Here is a 16,469-nt window from a genome sequence, read left to right on the forward strand (position 1 = left end):
GAAAGGGAATCGATCACAAAAACAGGCTGAGAGGTTGTGCTGTCTTTGTTTTCTAACTTGCACATTACCTGTCCTGCCACCTGTTTATTATTGGGCCCGTACAATTTTTTGTTTTGTTTCCATCAACGGTCCGTCTCTTCTGTAATCATATACTTTTGAGGGGATGGCTGTGACTTAAAAAGTTAGTTATCAAGCTCATGAGCGCAGGTAACGCGATCTTTTGGCAAGTAATTTCAGACTTGGAAAATCACATAGCAACAGACATGAGATTTCTTAATGGAATCAAAGTTTATTTCACTACTCTAACACAATACTAAGCTAAACAACACGAAACAAAAGACGTAAACAAACACACACATTCATTGCAATGAATTGTTTTGATCTGAAGAGAGTTTTAGGTTCTAATGCTCGTTTTCAACCTGAGTGAAATCACACATGCATGGAATCTTTACTCTTAAAAGATAAATACAACCAGTTCAGCAGATTCAGGAGATTTTGTCTTACTGTCTTTGCTTTCGGTAGAGTTCAGTCTTTTCCCGGTTCAAGGAGGCAACTTTCGTTGCTTTCAGTTGAGTTTCTTCCTTCCCGGCTCAGAAAAGATCGCGCGCTGATGGGCGGCTTGGTAGGTTGTTGTCACGGGAATACTCTTCAGTGGTTGTTTGGCCTCGTTCTGACTTGATGACTCTCCCAGGAAGTTGGTTCAGTTTCTGAGGCTTTTAGATGTTAAAGTTCTGTGGAAGCTTGAGTCTTGATCTCAGTTTACTGCTCAATCATGATGTTAAATGACTGAGAGCATCCAGCAAGGAGCGAGCTGAGCTTAAGCTTTTCTTTTCAATTTCCAACAACAACCCCCAGAGACACAGTTGGGTATCTGTTTTTAACGGGCCGATTTGGGATCTGCCCCCCGGGCGACTGACCCAATCGGATTCTTCCTGTGGGGCGGATCCCCGCCCTGCACAGCTTCTTTCCGTGCGCATACCTTATCTGTTCAGTTATTTATCACATGAAAAACATATTGACAGCAGATTTCTATTTGTATTGTAATCATGCATTGATGAGAACAAACAAATTTCATCCACACCAGCTTACTATTAATGAAATCAGCTTTCATCTGAAACCAAACACCACGTATTTGACATGCACAAAAATACATATATCCTTTGTATTCATTACACGGTTAATGCATTGATTAAACGATCCTAAATTCTAAATAAACACATCGAGCATGTGAACTGAACACTAGTCATCAGGTAAAGTTATGCATCACAAGATTACAACAATATCATACGTTCCACAAGCCTTTTAAATGACACGAAAACAACCTTAATATATGTTGTAAATATATTGTATATAGTGTTTTTCTGAGTGTATTGCTTCAATAGCAGAAACTAGTATAATTTTGTCCTTTTTTAGATACTTGAGCAAAGCGTGGCGTCTCTTTGTCTGTTAGGGAGCAACAAGGCGCGTTCCTGGGATGTGCTGATAACGCGAGGTCATAATGTCATTTTTTTGGGGGAAGATCTGGAGATTTTCTTAGTTGGACGTTGATCGTAAAAACGTCATCTTCAACGATACCATCCTTGAATTTACTGCGTTAATGGAAAGAGATTAGGGGGGGCTTGTGTGGAGTTTCTCCAAATGACAAGGTCTTTTCCCTTGTTCGACTTTATTTATGATAAATCCAGCCAAGCACTTAAAGTTGCTCTTCTCTAAAGACATCCAGATGTTCTTCTCCAATATATCCTGGTTTTTATGGTCCCAGGAGATAAGAAGTTTCGGGCCGAGCGATGGATTGGAGTGGGAGCTTTGATTCCTGCTTCAGGAATGTGTTGAAATTAGGTGCAATGTGTTTGTTCTGGTTTCGACCAGGTCTTACAGCTGCCTGTTTTCTTTTTACTGGTCTTGAAAGTGCATCCACTTTGCTTTTCTCATCCGTCTGTGGAGAGCTGCCCTGCATAATAGCTTGCTGCCGTTTAACCATCTCATTCTGTTTCACTTGACTGATAGCTCTGCTCAACGTCAAATCAGAGTCCAGCTGAAGTTTTTCTGAAAGTGCCATGTCTTGTATCCCCACAACAATGCGATCGCATATTAATTCGCCTTTCAAAACTCCAAAATTACAGTGTTCTGCCAGGATATGGACCGCCGTTATAAAGCTATCAGCTGGCTCGCCTGGTTCTTGTTTACGCATATTAAACTTGTCTCTCTTGAAAATAACGTTACACTTCCCCACAAAATGATCATTGAAACATTTTTCATCTACATTTAAAGTGGAAGCATTAAACATATCCTCTGCTTCATCACCCATGAAGTAAATTAGAGTATTGACCTGGAATTCGTCGTCTCTCTTGTTCAATCCCGATGCGACACGGTATCTTTGAAAGCCTCTGATCCATTTTGGCCACTCTTTGCCATCAGCACAGTCGAATTTGTCAGGAGCGCTGACAGGAAAACTCTCAGAATGCGTGCGAGTTGGTGCTTCATTTTCAGACATCATATAAACAGTACAAAGTTCGTACCCATTCAGTAAACCGTCTTCGGGCATCAGGAGAGTATCAGATGTGTTTGTCCAGTGTCCTTATGTTGTTTCTTTACCAAGACTTCTGACACCATGTAGTAGTGCATATAATTGTTGTGCCATCCTCTTTGTGCTTTTTCCAGACTGAAAAAACATTTGCTTTTGCTAGCATAGATGAATATTTTTGCAGAACTATCATACATTGTGCTATTATGACAAGTAAGCATCACACTGTCCGCAGTAGCTAAATCTGGAAGATGTAAAAGAGTGTTTCCTTACCCTCTTTACCCAGGTTTTGCTGTCTTCTGTATCATCTGAGGTTTAGGTTTGGATTATGGGATGCCTTAACCGTTTTCCACGAACATTACTTTGATTCAAAGGACCTTGGTTTCCATGGTAACTCACAGATATCCTTTACTAACTCGTGTGTCAGGCATGTCAGCTTTGCTACCAAGTTAGACTTTCAGTAATACGTTAGCAGATTGACTTAGTTAAACTTAACACTTAATGATAAGGTGATTTGTCCTTCTTAATGAGTTGATTGTGTCCTTATATGAGCAATTAGAAACTAATTAGCAAATATCACAATATATAGTGTGAAGAAGCATTTTATAATGGAAAACAGAATTCAATCATATCAGACAAAATTTATGTTACTGTGGGTTGCAAATAAATGCTAAACCTAAATATTTCCAATATGCCCTCAAAATACTGTTGAACATGCAGACCTTCAAAAACACAGCAGGGAATCAAACTAATAGCCATTTATGAGGGTTAGACAAAAGGGAACATTTTGTCAGATCTATCAAGAGCGCCATTTCAGTGACCTTGGTAGAATGAGAGTCTTTAAAGATCCATTTAATTGATGTCTTCAGTCTGAAGTTCACTTCAACTCATAAAACCTGTGACCTTAGCTTTAATTACAGACCTGAAGTTTTACTCCCCTCTGTAATAAAACCACTTCATGTAACTCAAATGGTCACATAAAGCACCATCCATCTCATCCCATTCATTTAACACACATCACATGGAAGAAAATAATTTCAGATCAGATATTCTTTGTGTTGTACTTGTCTGCCTAATGCAGAATTAAATAAAATTAAACATTAGGTTTAAAGCCTTTCTAAAAAGCCATTTTAAATAAACTTCTTTTCACAAGTTCACACTTACATATAATCAACTGAGTAAAGGTTATATGTATTTGGCGTGCTGTCCGGGGAGAGGGCTTCGAGCTCGGTAATTACTCCCGAGCCCAGGGTACTCCCCCTGTCTGGGGAGAGGGGTCCGAACTCTGCATTTAGCCCAGACCCAGAGCGTTCCCCCCTGTGTGCTCCTCCCCGTGCTGGGGTAGGAATGGGCTGAAGGTGAGGAGTCGGGGTGGTGGAGGGATGCTGAATGACTAGAGATGATGAAGGTAAGACTGCTTTGATTATTTATAGAGGTTCTCTCTCATGCTGGTTGGATAGATGGTGTGATTACTGATGATTAATTGACAGTGTTAATTATCTATGTGTGCTCCTACTGAAATTTGTTAATAAAACATCACTTAAATTGCTTCAAACTAATATCACTTCATTGATGTAGAATATCAGAGACCGAATCAGACAAATTTAAGATTCGATCAGAACATAGAAACATGAGGAGCTGAAAGGAAACAGGATGTCATAAATCAGATTCCTAGCTCCAAGGAAGCAAGCGAATTAACCAACTCTTTTACCAAAAAGCTTGCAATATTGAGACAAAATAACATTTATTGATAATTCCAATTCAGGAAGGAGATCGTCAAATTTGGGGGCAAGTAATCAAGACTGATGGTCAAGGAGATGGCCATCACATGTGTTCCACGCTGGAAATCACGAACTTCCTTAGACTGACTTGTCTTCCCCACCCAAGACAAAGAACCAGACTGAAATTCCTTCCAAACCCCTTTTGACCTTTTTGTTCTCCATAGAACTACATAGAGACTTTCTTTTTCATATGCACCTAAAATCATCCTAAAAGGACATTTCTATGCACAACCCCATATTATGTATGTAACCCACACATTAGACTATCATGTTTTAAGCACATATTATGTATGTCCATTTAATAATGATTGAATGACTTTAAGGGTTATTCGTGTTTGGTATGTATGAGTTTGACAATTCTAGCTTGAAACGTTTCTTCCAATTGATTATTTGTCACATGTATCATATTCTGGTTATAGAAATCACATCCAAAAGTATACTTTGCAAGAGTGTGTAAAATTCTGACCATGTGACTGATAACATGCTGATGTATTATGGAAGGAACACCCCTAACTAAAATAATAGCCTATCTAATTGGTCAAGACACCAGATAGGATGTGTCCAGAAGCCGAGTTTAAAAACTCAAGACACCATCAAATCCTCTCTTGCGTTTTTCTATTTTTCTTCCTCTTCTTCTTTTTTTGCTTCAACTTTTGCCACTGCGTTTTTGACGCTACTCTTTGAGCATGCTCTGGCCTACGTGCCAGCTGCTACCACAATGAGAAGAAAACCCACCTAGTCTCTTTACATCCCTTTATTCTTTTACTTTAATTTCTTTTCTTTTCCTTTGCGAGTTTCGTGTACTCAGTTTAAGTTTTGCCGCCACGCCAACTCGAGTCTGTGACCGCCTCAAAACTTCTACCAGCCACAACTCCGCATCCTCAGCCAACGCCCAACCATTGGCTTCGCGAGACATCACTTCAACGACTACTGAACTCTCAGCCAATCAGCAACCTCGGGAGACCCCCTTTCTGCAAAGATGAGGACAAAAGGGAATCCCTTTGCAACGCAAGCAAGTAACCTCCAGATTCTAACTGAATTGGTGCATTTAATAAAAATTTTAGCCTCATTGAGAAACTCAAAGTGAGGGTTAAATAAGTGATTGATGGTTGTTCAGGTCTATGCAATTGCACATAGTGCTGTAAACTTGGGATATCACATTTCATTCTCTAAACTCATCCTTTCCTTACTTTCTCTCCTTCTGCAACGTGTGAATGTGTGAATGCTTGTGTTCATGTGTTAGATTAGTTTACATGTCTTAGATTTATCAAATAAAGCCTTATTTATATTGAAAAGAGAAGTATCTTGTGTTTGGTGCACACAAGTTAATGCCTTAAATCTGCCGATCTTGTTACTGTGCTATTAAATAGTGTTTTCACTATATTATGGATTTTAATATCCAGTGCAGAGTTGCTGTTATACGGCTCGTTCAATCAATCGCTGCCGCCTCAGTGATCAGCCGTGAAATAGTGATTCTGTTCAAATTCCCTATAAAATCATAAATTATTCCCTTTGAGCTTAATAAAACTGTTTCCCTTTAAATGAGGGGGAGTGTCTCCTCGTCCACCACCAGTGTGCAGCATTCACCTGGATGATGCGACGGCAGCCATAGTGAGCCAGAACGCCCACAACACACCAGGGGCACGTTCAGGTTCACACCGGTGCCCAACGTTTGAGATACGTTTTCTCTTGTTTGGTAGGTGTGTCAAAAATGTCAGCCCAATCAGCAGCAACGTGTGTATATAAACCACGCGGTACTAAAGAGACAGCTCGCACAATGGGTCCAAGTGAAGTCATTTAATATGTGTCCGCTGCAGCTCGGTATGCGCAACAACTGAAGATATTAGAAGACATGTTTGTCGTAAGAGTTTTATAGTAACATAGCATATCAACATGATGATAATGAATTTGTAAATAAATGTAATTAACATCTAAATAAATTCACAAAAACAAGTATATTGTTTGCACGTTTATTTACATTAAAGGCAAAATAACTGAAATAATAAGAGCACAAGTATAGATCTGGAACTTCTTTAAGTCTGTCTAAATATGTAATAATTGCAATTATTCTGGCCCATATCCTTTCCTCAGGAAGGTGTGCTAGACACTGATTAATGTAACATAAAAATACTATACATATTTGTATATTTTGCTATTGTATTGTGGAGTGACACTTTCATAAACTTGTCTATGCTCCTCTGATTATATAATGGTAAATATTACAATATCATTGCACAACAACAGTGATCAGCAATAATGATAAGCCTAATACTCACAATAAAAATAATAAGGTCAGATAGATCATAACACAGTCTCGGAGGTAAGAAGTGGATTATCCTTCACCTGAAATTTATTTTCATCCTGAAATGCGAGGCAAATGTTGGATCCCAATAATTAGGAACCACAGTTTCCACAAATCCCTTCACTCCATTGGGATGTTCTCTTTTATTTTTTTACTCTGTAACATCGAGCGTATTTTTCAGTATTAAAAATGTATTTATACCGATTTTATCAGGCTCTGAAAATTCTTCAAAAAGAACACAGAGTGGCCTTCTCAGCTGCCATAGTTGCAACATTTGCGTCATCAGAACAGGGTGTTCAACGCATCACCATTTCCATTTAATAAACGTTTTGCACCATTTCTTCGGGGCTGAACGCAGCCCAGCTTGATGAGTGATGAAGCCAATCACTGTAAGGGGATGATTAGGAGACCATGATGGTCAGAGTCCAATTGAAATGAAACAAAAGGAACTGAAGAGGAACATCAGTGATTTGCCAAATTAAAAGGAAACCACCAACTACTCAATCACCAACATTCATGTGACATTCCCGTTCCTTGAATGTTTAAGAAGCTTTTTAAACCCTTTTCTGAACACCAATTCATCTGGCAGTAATTGGAGTAATTTGGCACTCTGATTGATGAATGAGTTTGGGGTGCACAGAAAACCCACAGGTCCATACAAGGGAAAATCTTTCCACCAGATTGGTATAGTTACAAAATCTTCCAGCAGGGATGTAACTTAAATACGACTCCTGGAAGGAAGAATAAAAAGAAAAAATGCATTTTTGAAAGCTAATAAATAAAAACCTTTTCTTTCTCCAGTAACTGTCTGTTTATGTCAACAGTAAGAAAATATTTCCACAAACTGAATCACATACTCTCCAGTGTGTACATGTTTATATGGTTACTCAGTAGACATCTCTGTATGAGATCTTCCTGCCTGTTTATTATTTCTTGAGCTAGACCAGCCAGAGGTCCCCTACAGGGCTGCCTGAATCTCCACATTAACTGACCGCTTTGGCTTTCTCATTACTTATGCATAGGCCAATACTTTCCTCCTCATTTCTTCTTACCTCTGGGGCACTTGACCCTTTGGGCTGAGTCTTCATAAGTGATGCAAGGCCCCACAATTTGAACTGCATGGTGCTTAACTGCTCCCATTGCTGACCTGCAAGTGGAACACCAAGGTCGTTTTTGAGCCAGACCCTCCATGACAGATGCTTTTCTTCCTGCCTTCATTTCTTCAAGAACACATCAGAACTACTTGACATAGGGGCATGCTACATATATGCAGCTTTAAATTGTCTTATAACATCTTGGTTGATAAAAAAAAAATCTGGGCTTGCATGCATTATATTTTGACTTGTTCACTGATGTTTTGACCAATATTGTTGCCAAGCACATAATCAAAATACATAGACACTGAATTAACAAATGTAAAACATCATGATAGCTGAATGTCTCATTATTATGTGTATTCAAAAGCAATTGCATTTAATTTCATGGAAGCTTACCCAGATACAGTGTCACTGAAAAAACTGAATGTCAAAACAACGTGCAACTATGCATGGATTTAATTGATCTATTTCAAAACCAAATATTAGTTTATACCTGCCTTATATTAATCACTAAAATATTTTTGCATGTGTTAAATGCACTTGCTCTTAGTTTCTTGATATACACATATACTGTTTTCTCTGTAAATTGGAGCGTTTTACAATTTATGTTTAGTGACATGCTAAAACAGATTTTTCTGATCCATATTACTGAATCTTTACGTTCTGGTAATCCTCATAACCCTAGTAATCTCATTTGTGCCTTTGTTTAAATCAAAAGGATTTCATCTGTAAATTGATTTTGAATGTATGTTTCCATTCATTTTCAAAGACAGATTTCTGACTTTCTCTGTCATTAGCGTTGAATTAGCATCACCAAAATGTAATTTCACATGACTTTGTAAAACTAATAGTTTGTGTTAATGGTACCTGTGGGATCTGCTGAGATTTGCACACATACATATTTTAGAGCTGTCAGCGTTACTTTCCATCACCTGCAGGCCTTGTTTACACCTGATGTTAACATCTGTCTTGCGTGATCACGACAGGTCAGGCGAGACAGACTGTTTACATGGATACATCACAAATGCGTCTTCTGTGACCACTTGTGCGTCTTGTCAAGTGGAAGGTCTTTGATTTTGTGACTACTGCACAACAATAGTTTGTTGCTGCAAGCTGGAAAAGCGTATTTAAAAAATGGTCCATCCTTTCTCCCACATATACAGTACTTCAATCTAATCTCAAAATTATGCTTATAGAATTATGTCTGTCCATCAGTGGTAAAGATTTTTCAGTGACTCTTTCTGCAGTTACACAATTCAGCTGATTTGTTCAAAAACACTAATTCATTTCATGAACGAACCAAGTGACTGTTCTTATAAGTGAATCATTGACTTGTTTAGATTAATAAAGGGTGTTGCACACCCAGCCCGATCTCATGGGAATTTGTACATATTTTACGAGGTGGCTAATTCGTACGAATTTGTACGACCTCACTTGTACAAATTCATACGATTTTTGCTAAATTGTGCGTATTTTACGAGTTGCCAATTAGTATGAATTTGTACGAATAACATACACCTCGCTCCTAAACCTACCCATCACTGGGGTTTAGACAAATTGTACAAAATTGTACGAGTGAGGTCGTATGAATTCGTACGAATTATCCACCTCGTAAAATATGTACGAATTGGTCGTGAGATAGCGTTGGCACACCGCATGTGTCTGGCGGATGACACAGATAATTCTAAAATGAGAACACAGTACATTTTATGTAGTACATTTTGTCCTGAAATTATACTAATGTATAATTTTAATAACGTTAATATTTACATTTACATTTAAATTTATTCATTTAGCTGACGCTTTTATCCAAAGCGACTTACAATTGCTATATATGTCAGAGGTCGCACGCCTCTGGAGAAACTAGTGGTTAAGTGTCTTGCTCAGGGACACATTGGTGTCTCACAGTGGATTCGAACCCAAGTCTCTCACACCAAAGGCATGCGCCTTATCGACTGTGCCATCACCACCCCCACAATGTATATAATATATAATTTATTGTTATTCATAAGCAAAAATTTAATTTTAATAATGATCAAATTGGTGTTAAAATATATATATATTCAAGGGGGTAGACATCCAAAGTTGTCCCTGTATCCCTGGCCAACCAGTTCCACATGCTGGGTCTCATTTAACCCAGTTACATAAGCAGCCCCTGTCCTCCTTTTACTAGAACACGGAGTGTCAAATTTAGTTCCTGCAGGCTTTCTTCTTCATCTATAGACAGCATTGAACATGAAATAGAAGTAAGAGATGGAAATAAACAGGAGAACATAGAGCCGCTGATTCACCAAACATTATTGATGCCATTTTTTTTTTTTTTTTTTTTTTTTGGCTGGATGTTTCCTACCATACTGTGGTCCTGTTTGTCAATAGATGTTGTATTTACAGAATTTGGCAGTGCAACCGCTCTGAATGACTTTGAATGATGAAGTGGCATTCATTTTTTCTCAGGGTTAAGTCTTTAAGTCAATAGACGTGCTAGATTGCCATGCTAGTGAGTTGTGTGTTCATTCTCTTGAAAATCTCTTGATTTCACATCACATATTTGGACTCTATGAACTCAGTGCTTTTCTTTCCTGTTTATTAAACTGACTGAATGCACCTGGACACCGTTTTAAAAAGCTTTTCCCATTTCAGGGCTGTCTCAATATGCATAAATATAATTGCTTACTGACACTTCTACAAACACATTTGGCAGATTGGCTTTATTTGGCAGGTTTCTAAAGGTTATATTTTCTCTTTAATTTTTTATTATCTGAGTAAAAACATACAACTGGATTCTTTGTCTCTTAGGTGTCTAAACTTATCTTTAATCATGTCTAAGATGTTCAGTTTTACCCTTCTAACCCAGACTACTAAGACATTGAGCTACATTTCTCATATATTCTTTTTGATGTTGTCAGTATTGTGTTCTCAGTGGTGTTGCCCTCCTCCTCAGCTATGATTCTTCACACACTGAATTCTCAGCATTCCTGTCACAGATGCTGCCTTTGAAATGGATTTTCTTTATGTAAAGAGCAGTAAGCAGTCTTCTCGCTGTGGGTCATTGAACAGGTGTGAGAATTAAAGCATTCAAATTTTCAATGTCGTAAATGATTTCAGAATAATAATTTTGGGCTGAACTGAAATTTCTCAGCACAAGGTTCAGCATAATAAATTAGATTTATGCTGAAAAGCTGAGTCATTTCAGCTGATTTGATTTTGTATTAAAGTAGCAGTTTTGCTTCAGGGTTCAGATTTTTTATGGCACAAATATTAACAAAAACAGCATGTGGTATTGAAATTATTAATAATATTCAAATTCAAATTTATTTGCACTTTAAAATCTGTATTGTATACTCGTTAGTGTGCAAAAGTAAATGAAATCAGATTTAAACTTGTACACAAGTTATTATTAGAAATAAATATTATTGGAAATATTAATAAATTAATTCAGCATGAACTGCATGAACTTGCATGTAGAGTATATGCAAAAATTATTAATGTGACGTAGGCTGAATAGGAAAGAGGATATGACAATCTTTTTATTCTACCATATAAAAGTTAAGCCAATTTATTTAGATGTTCTAATTGCACATCATACAAATTTAGTTTGTTTATAGTTAACTTAGTTAAATTTTTCTTTGACCATATTTTAGTTTGCAACTCAGCAGTTGTTCACTTGTTTGATCAAAAAAAGAAAAAAAAGAAAATTGGTTCTAAAAAATTGAAAAAGTTCAACAAATAACAAAGCAGTTTTTAGTAGCATGACCATTCTTTGCTGTACAGCACAGCACGTAAGAAATTACCTTAACTCTCACCTTCCACACTTATTTATTTTAGCACAAGTATTTGTCTTCTTTAAAAAAACATATGCTTCTCTATACAATACATCACTGTCCAGTAGCGCACAATATTACGTTATGCATTTGCTGTTCATTATTTGAATGAGGATTTATGTGAAGCTAAAGACAATTACGCACTGATAGCCTAACTCCTAACAAAATCAGTGCAGTAAACCTGTGAGCCAGAGAGGTACATCCCTGGCTCTCTGCCTTGTATTAGATTAGAGCCTATTGGTTGCCGAATGTGTTGCTACAAGTGATCAAGGCACATCAGATTTTCCAGGCCCTCAAGTCTGCACTTAACCATTGTGACAGAGTGGAAAAAGTGGAAAAATGCTTTTACTATAGAACCGGAAAGAGGTTGTTGTTTGAATATTAATGTGACTAAAGCACACTTCTCAGTGTGACAAGGGGAAAAAAAATCAAGAGAATACCAGAAACTGGGAGTGTGGAAATACATGCAGCTGTAAAGCACATTCTCGGTTTCGCTTTTATTTAAATAACAGCAAATTTGCATGTCTGGTTGAATTGAATTGTCTTTGGAGACCTTGAAGGCTGACAGGCAAGCGCGTGTAACAAGTTGTAGAGCAATTTGTGTTGCTTGGTTTGAGTTCTCAGTAGTGCGATTACTCCTTCTGACAGGTCCAAATAAAGACAAATTGAATAAACATGTTGGAACTACATCACATGACCTGAGCAATCCAATCAGATATCAGCATCGTGAATGTGCCTGTAAAACATATATATGTGCATGCATTCAGAACTTCACTCCTTTGGAAAGTTGTGTTGGCTTTAATAAAACTAATAAGTAGTATCTTTTCAGAATGGCCGCTTTAGCGTGAAGTGCTGTAAAATTGCTTTTCAGATCTGACATTTGAGTGGCACAATAGGCAAATTGCCATTTTATATTACAGCTGGACGAAAGTGTTTCACACAGATTGAAATGCAGAATTGTGGCCCTGACCAAATTGGTGTGGAGTTTGATGTGTGACCGTCCTCCTTTTCTTGTCACAAACATCAGCCCCCGCCGCCCTTCCTCTTATGCCTCAGTACATCTGTTGACATCTTTTTGACATCTTGCTTCTTGTTGTTTTTCCATCCACAGCCATGAATCTCCTCAGTCAATATCATTCATTTTAATCCCGCTCTCGCAATATCTGAGCATCTAAATCAATTGTCAGGTCATTTGATAAGAATGTAATCAGATCTCTCAGAATTGGGTTTAAAAAAGACAATGCCCTTGAAGAGAACGTAATTGGAGAGGAATGTCTGGCAGTAGTATGATTGATGTGGGTATTGTGCTTTGTTGATAACTAGCAGATTGAAGACTGGATAACAGTCACTGTTGACACTTCTCTTTCACTAAAGAGACAGTGTCCCACTTTCCTCACAACAAAATTCAGCAGGTTCAAACTTTTGCTGTAACTTTTATAAAGTTAAACATTGCACAACTTTAATTTTTTTATTATCCTAGGTTTTGTTTAGTAGAAAAACTGATGGCAGTGTTGAGAGTCTCCTAAGTAGGTCTTCACAAAAATGGATTTTTAGGAAACGAGGTAAACAGACTTCTGCCCAATTACAGGGAAGTGACAAGACTTAATAAAACTCTCATATGGAACATTGATCTTTCCGGGCAGAGGCGAAGGCCTTTCAGTCTGACTAAAAGCTCAGGATAGACATTTTCTCAAATATATATCTGAGAAAGGTGATAAGGGATGGAAATTGTGAAGAATTGAACAATTTATGTTCCTTATGGCTAAATTCATGTAACAAGCAACATACTAAACAAATAAATTGATTTAATTTTATATTTTTACACTACACATGGCCATATAAATAACTAGTCAATATCAATACAGTTTATTTAGATGTGTTTGATTCATTAAAAAGAGTATAATTTAATTAGGAATCAGACTATATGATTGCGCTCTCTGTCTTTGAAAAGAATTACTAAACAGAACTGGCTCTTAGGGGTCTAACTCTTCTACTCAAAATAATCACTCACAGCCACAACATTTGTTTCCTGAACTGTACAATATGTACCTGAAACACATTCTCTTTCAGCAGCTTCATGCTGTATTCCATGAAAGTATGCCAGTAATAACATGATATCTTTATCTGACATTTACCTGATCCACGTAGAATCTGTATATGGTACTACACTGTAGACTAAACATTATGCATAAACAGATCATAATTCACATGGCGCAGTTCTAGTTACATCAGCAGCCAATGAGCTTGCTGCTCAATATACAAATACTTGTCCAGTGCTTGCTATAACAGTTGCAGCATGCTTCAGAAACCCTCTACCTCCCCCAGCTCCACCTGTATAGCTCTGCTAAAGGGTAATTTCATGTATGCTATATGTGGTGTTATTTCATGTATCTCTTACATGCTCACAGCAGCATGTTTGTGGATGTATTGGCAGTTGCAAATCACGGTATACTTGCTCTGTTGCAGATCTATTCTGCCAAGACCAAACTAATTAACATTTCTATGTATACTTCCATGCTAAACTTTCTGAGTTGTCATGACAGAACTTGTAATTAAAAATCTGATGTGATGGTACTTAAAATAATTTAAATGCCATGTAATCATCCTATATATATATAGCACAAGGTGGACTTTCAAGCCATGTGTCAAACAGCCATGTAAATGGCTGAAAGTATGTTTTCTAACCAAAAAAAAAAACAAACAAACAAAAAACAATAACAGTAACAATCAACAACAATTTTGGAGCCCAAGCAGATAATTTTGAGTAGAGAATGAATTCCAGACTACATTAAAACAGTGTAAATAAAACTGGCAAACAATGAAACCATGCAAACGTATGAATTATTCATACCCTGGTCCTGGGATTCCCGGAGAATACAGTACTCCATGTGATGCCAGACATCATAACTAATTTACCACAACAGTGTCCACTGCTGCTTGTAAACAGCTTCATGGATTAAAAAAAAAGAGAGAATTTACTTCCTGTTTGGTTGATGTGTAACTTGTGAACAGTTTAGTACATCAAAAAGCTTTCAAAATCTTTTGACAAGTCTAACCTTAAAATGGTCTGTACAAAGTTTAGTGAAGACCTGATGAAAGCAGTGGTTAAAACATCTGCAGTCTCAAGATTCAGAATGTCGGAAAATCTAGTCTGGAAATCAACAGATGGTTTAAGAGAGTTTGAGGGAACAACCTGTAAACTGGCATCAGGAATGTTGAGACAATAAGTATGCTGAGACTATTACAAAAGATCACAAAGAATAAAGCAGGTGGGACACTTTTTAGGGGATTTGCCATGTTGAACATAAGATTATAATATTTAACACATCAAATTAAAGTTTGAGTTAGACATGTAGTTTGAGAAACGACTTTGTAGGGACTTATTAGGTCACAGATGATTAATTTAGGGACGTCTATGTGTGCTGTTGTGAGCGTGTTTTTGTGAAGTAGTTTTTCTAATCCCCTTGCCTTGAAAATGGCAGCATCTGACCCATTAACCGTAGTCAACCTAATTTTAGTTTTTCTCATGCAATAGCGTGAGTGTCCTTCTTTCTGTCCAGAGGGACCGCAATAACACAGACCAAAAGGAGTGAAAAGGGCCAATGAAACAGTTTTTGCATATGGCCCTTTGGGTTTGACTGGGATTAGAGAAATTAGAATATTCCTAATGTTGGCCAATAACCACATAGTGTCTTTAGGGAAATCAATACAGTTACAAAACAGAGCAGGGTCTCAAATTAGGTCTCCCTTGGCAGTAGTGGGATTTGACGGGTGGCTTTATGGTTAGTGCTCAGCCTTATAGACCTGGTTTCAAGACATCAAGACATCTCGTGCAGGTAACTTCATATGTTTGTGTTCTAACTTTTTTTTAGAGAAAGGCTATAGACAAAAAGTTCTAAACAACAATTAAGCAGCAATAAACATCTCTCCCTTGTCAATTTGTATAATTAGTGCTATCATCCACTGTGATTTTCATGCCTAGCGTGTTTCTGAACACATTGTTCATCGGCATGATGGATGTAGCATGATGGATGCATCTTGCCTACTCATTTCCCTCATGTCACAGGGTTAACAGCATTTCTAGAGATGTTTCTCTAGATAACACGTGCTTCCTGCTGTGGAGATAATACATGCAAAGTATCTTAGTTCAACAGCATTCAGTTTCATTTTATCCTCATGTATATTTTCTCTGATTCATCCAGTTTCTTTAGTTCAACCTCAGATTGCCTAACAATGTTTGGACAACAGAGTTATATGCAAATCACCTAAATTATATGTAAATAAATAGTCTTTCAAAGTATATAAAACATACCATATCCAAAGAAATACTGTCCTTAGCAGTGTGAAATAATATAAATTTAAATGTAATATATATGCAATTAGATCATTCTAAATACAACATAAGAATACAAATCAATATTCTTTATTCCACATACATGTATTTTTTCTTTTACTTTGAACTGTTTACAATCTAAATGATTCAACAACAAAATGACAAACTACCACAACAAAGTCAGAATTGTTTACTAGGGAAGGAAATAAAAATAAAAATAATAATTAAAAAATGAATAATGGTAGCTTGACTGGAAATGGAGACATTTTGTATTTTGTACCAAATGAGGGGTTAAAATCACAGAAATGGACAAGAGCACAACTAAAAATGGTGTGTGTTAATGTGTATACTTGTAGCAAAATCATATGAAAAAAAAATCATGAATTTAAACCATTTGAAAATCTTCACCTTGTATTATTGAGTTTTAACGTAATGGCCTTTGTTAATAAATAATCTCTCTTCTTTTTTTTTCCAGATTATAAACAAATATAATATTCTTCATATCAGGAGAATAACTTGGGGTAGACAAACGGCACACATGTTCCCCGGAGTAACATTTCACACCCGCTAAAGCCCTTTGTCCTCCATTCTCAAACAGTTTGAGTAGCGAG

At 37.1% G+C, this 16,469-nt stretch overlaps 1 protein-coding gene across 1 annotated transcript in view; it reads right to left on the reverse strand.

Annotated features, from left to right (window-relative positions):
• The window catches only part of LOC306853527 (fermitin family homolog 3-like), a 568,382-nt gene that overhangs the window by 540,061 nt on the left and 11,852 nt on the right, over nt 1-16,469 (reverse strand). The window lies entirely within an intron of this gene.

This window comes from Barbus barbus (assembly GCF_936440315.1).
Source record: "Barbus barbus genome assembly, chromosome: 33".
In the NCBI taxonomy this organism is placed as follows: domain Eukaryota; kingdom Metazoa; phylum Chordata; class Actinopteri; order Cypriniformes; family Cyprinidae; genus Barbus; species Barbus barbus.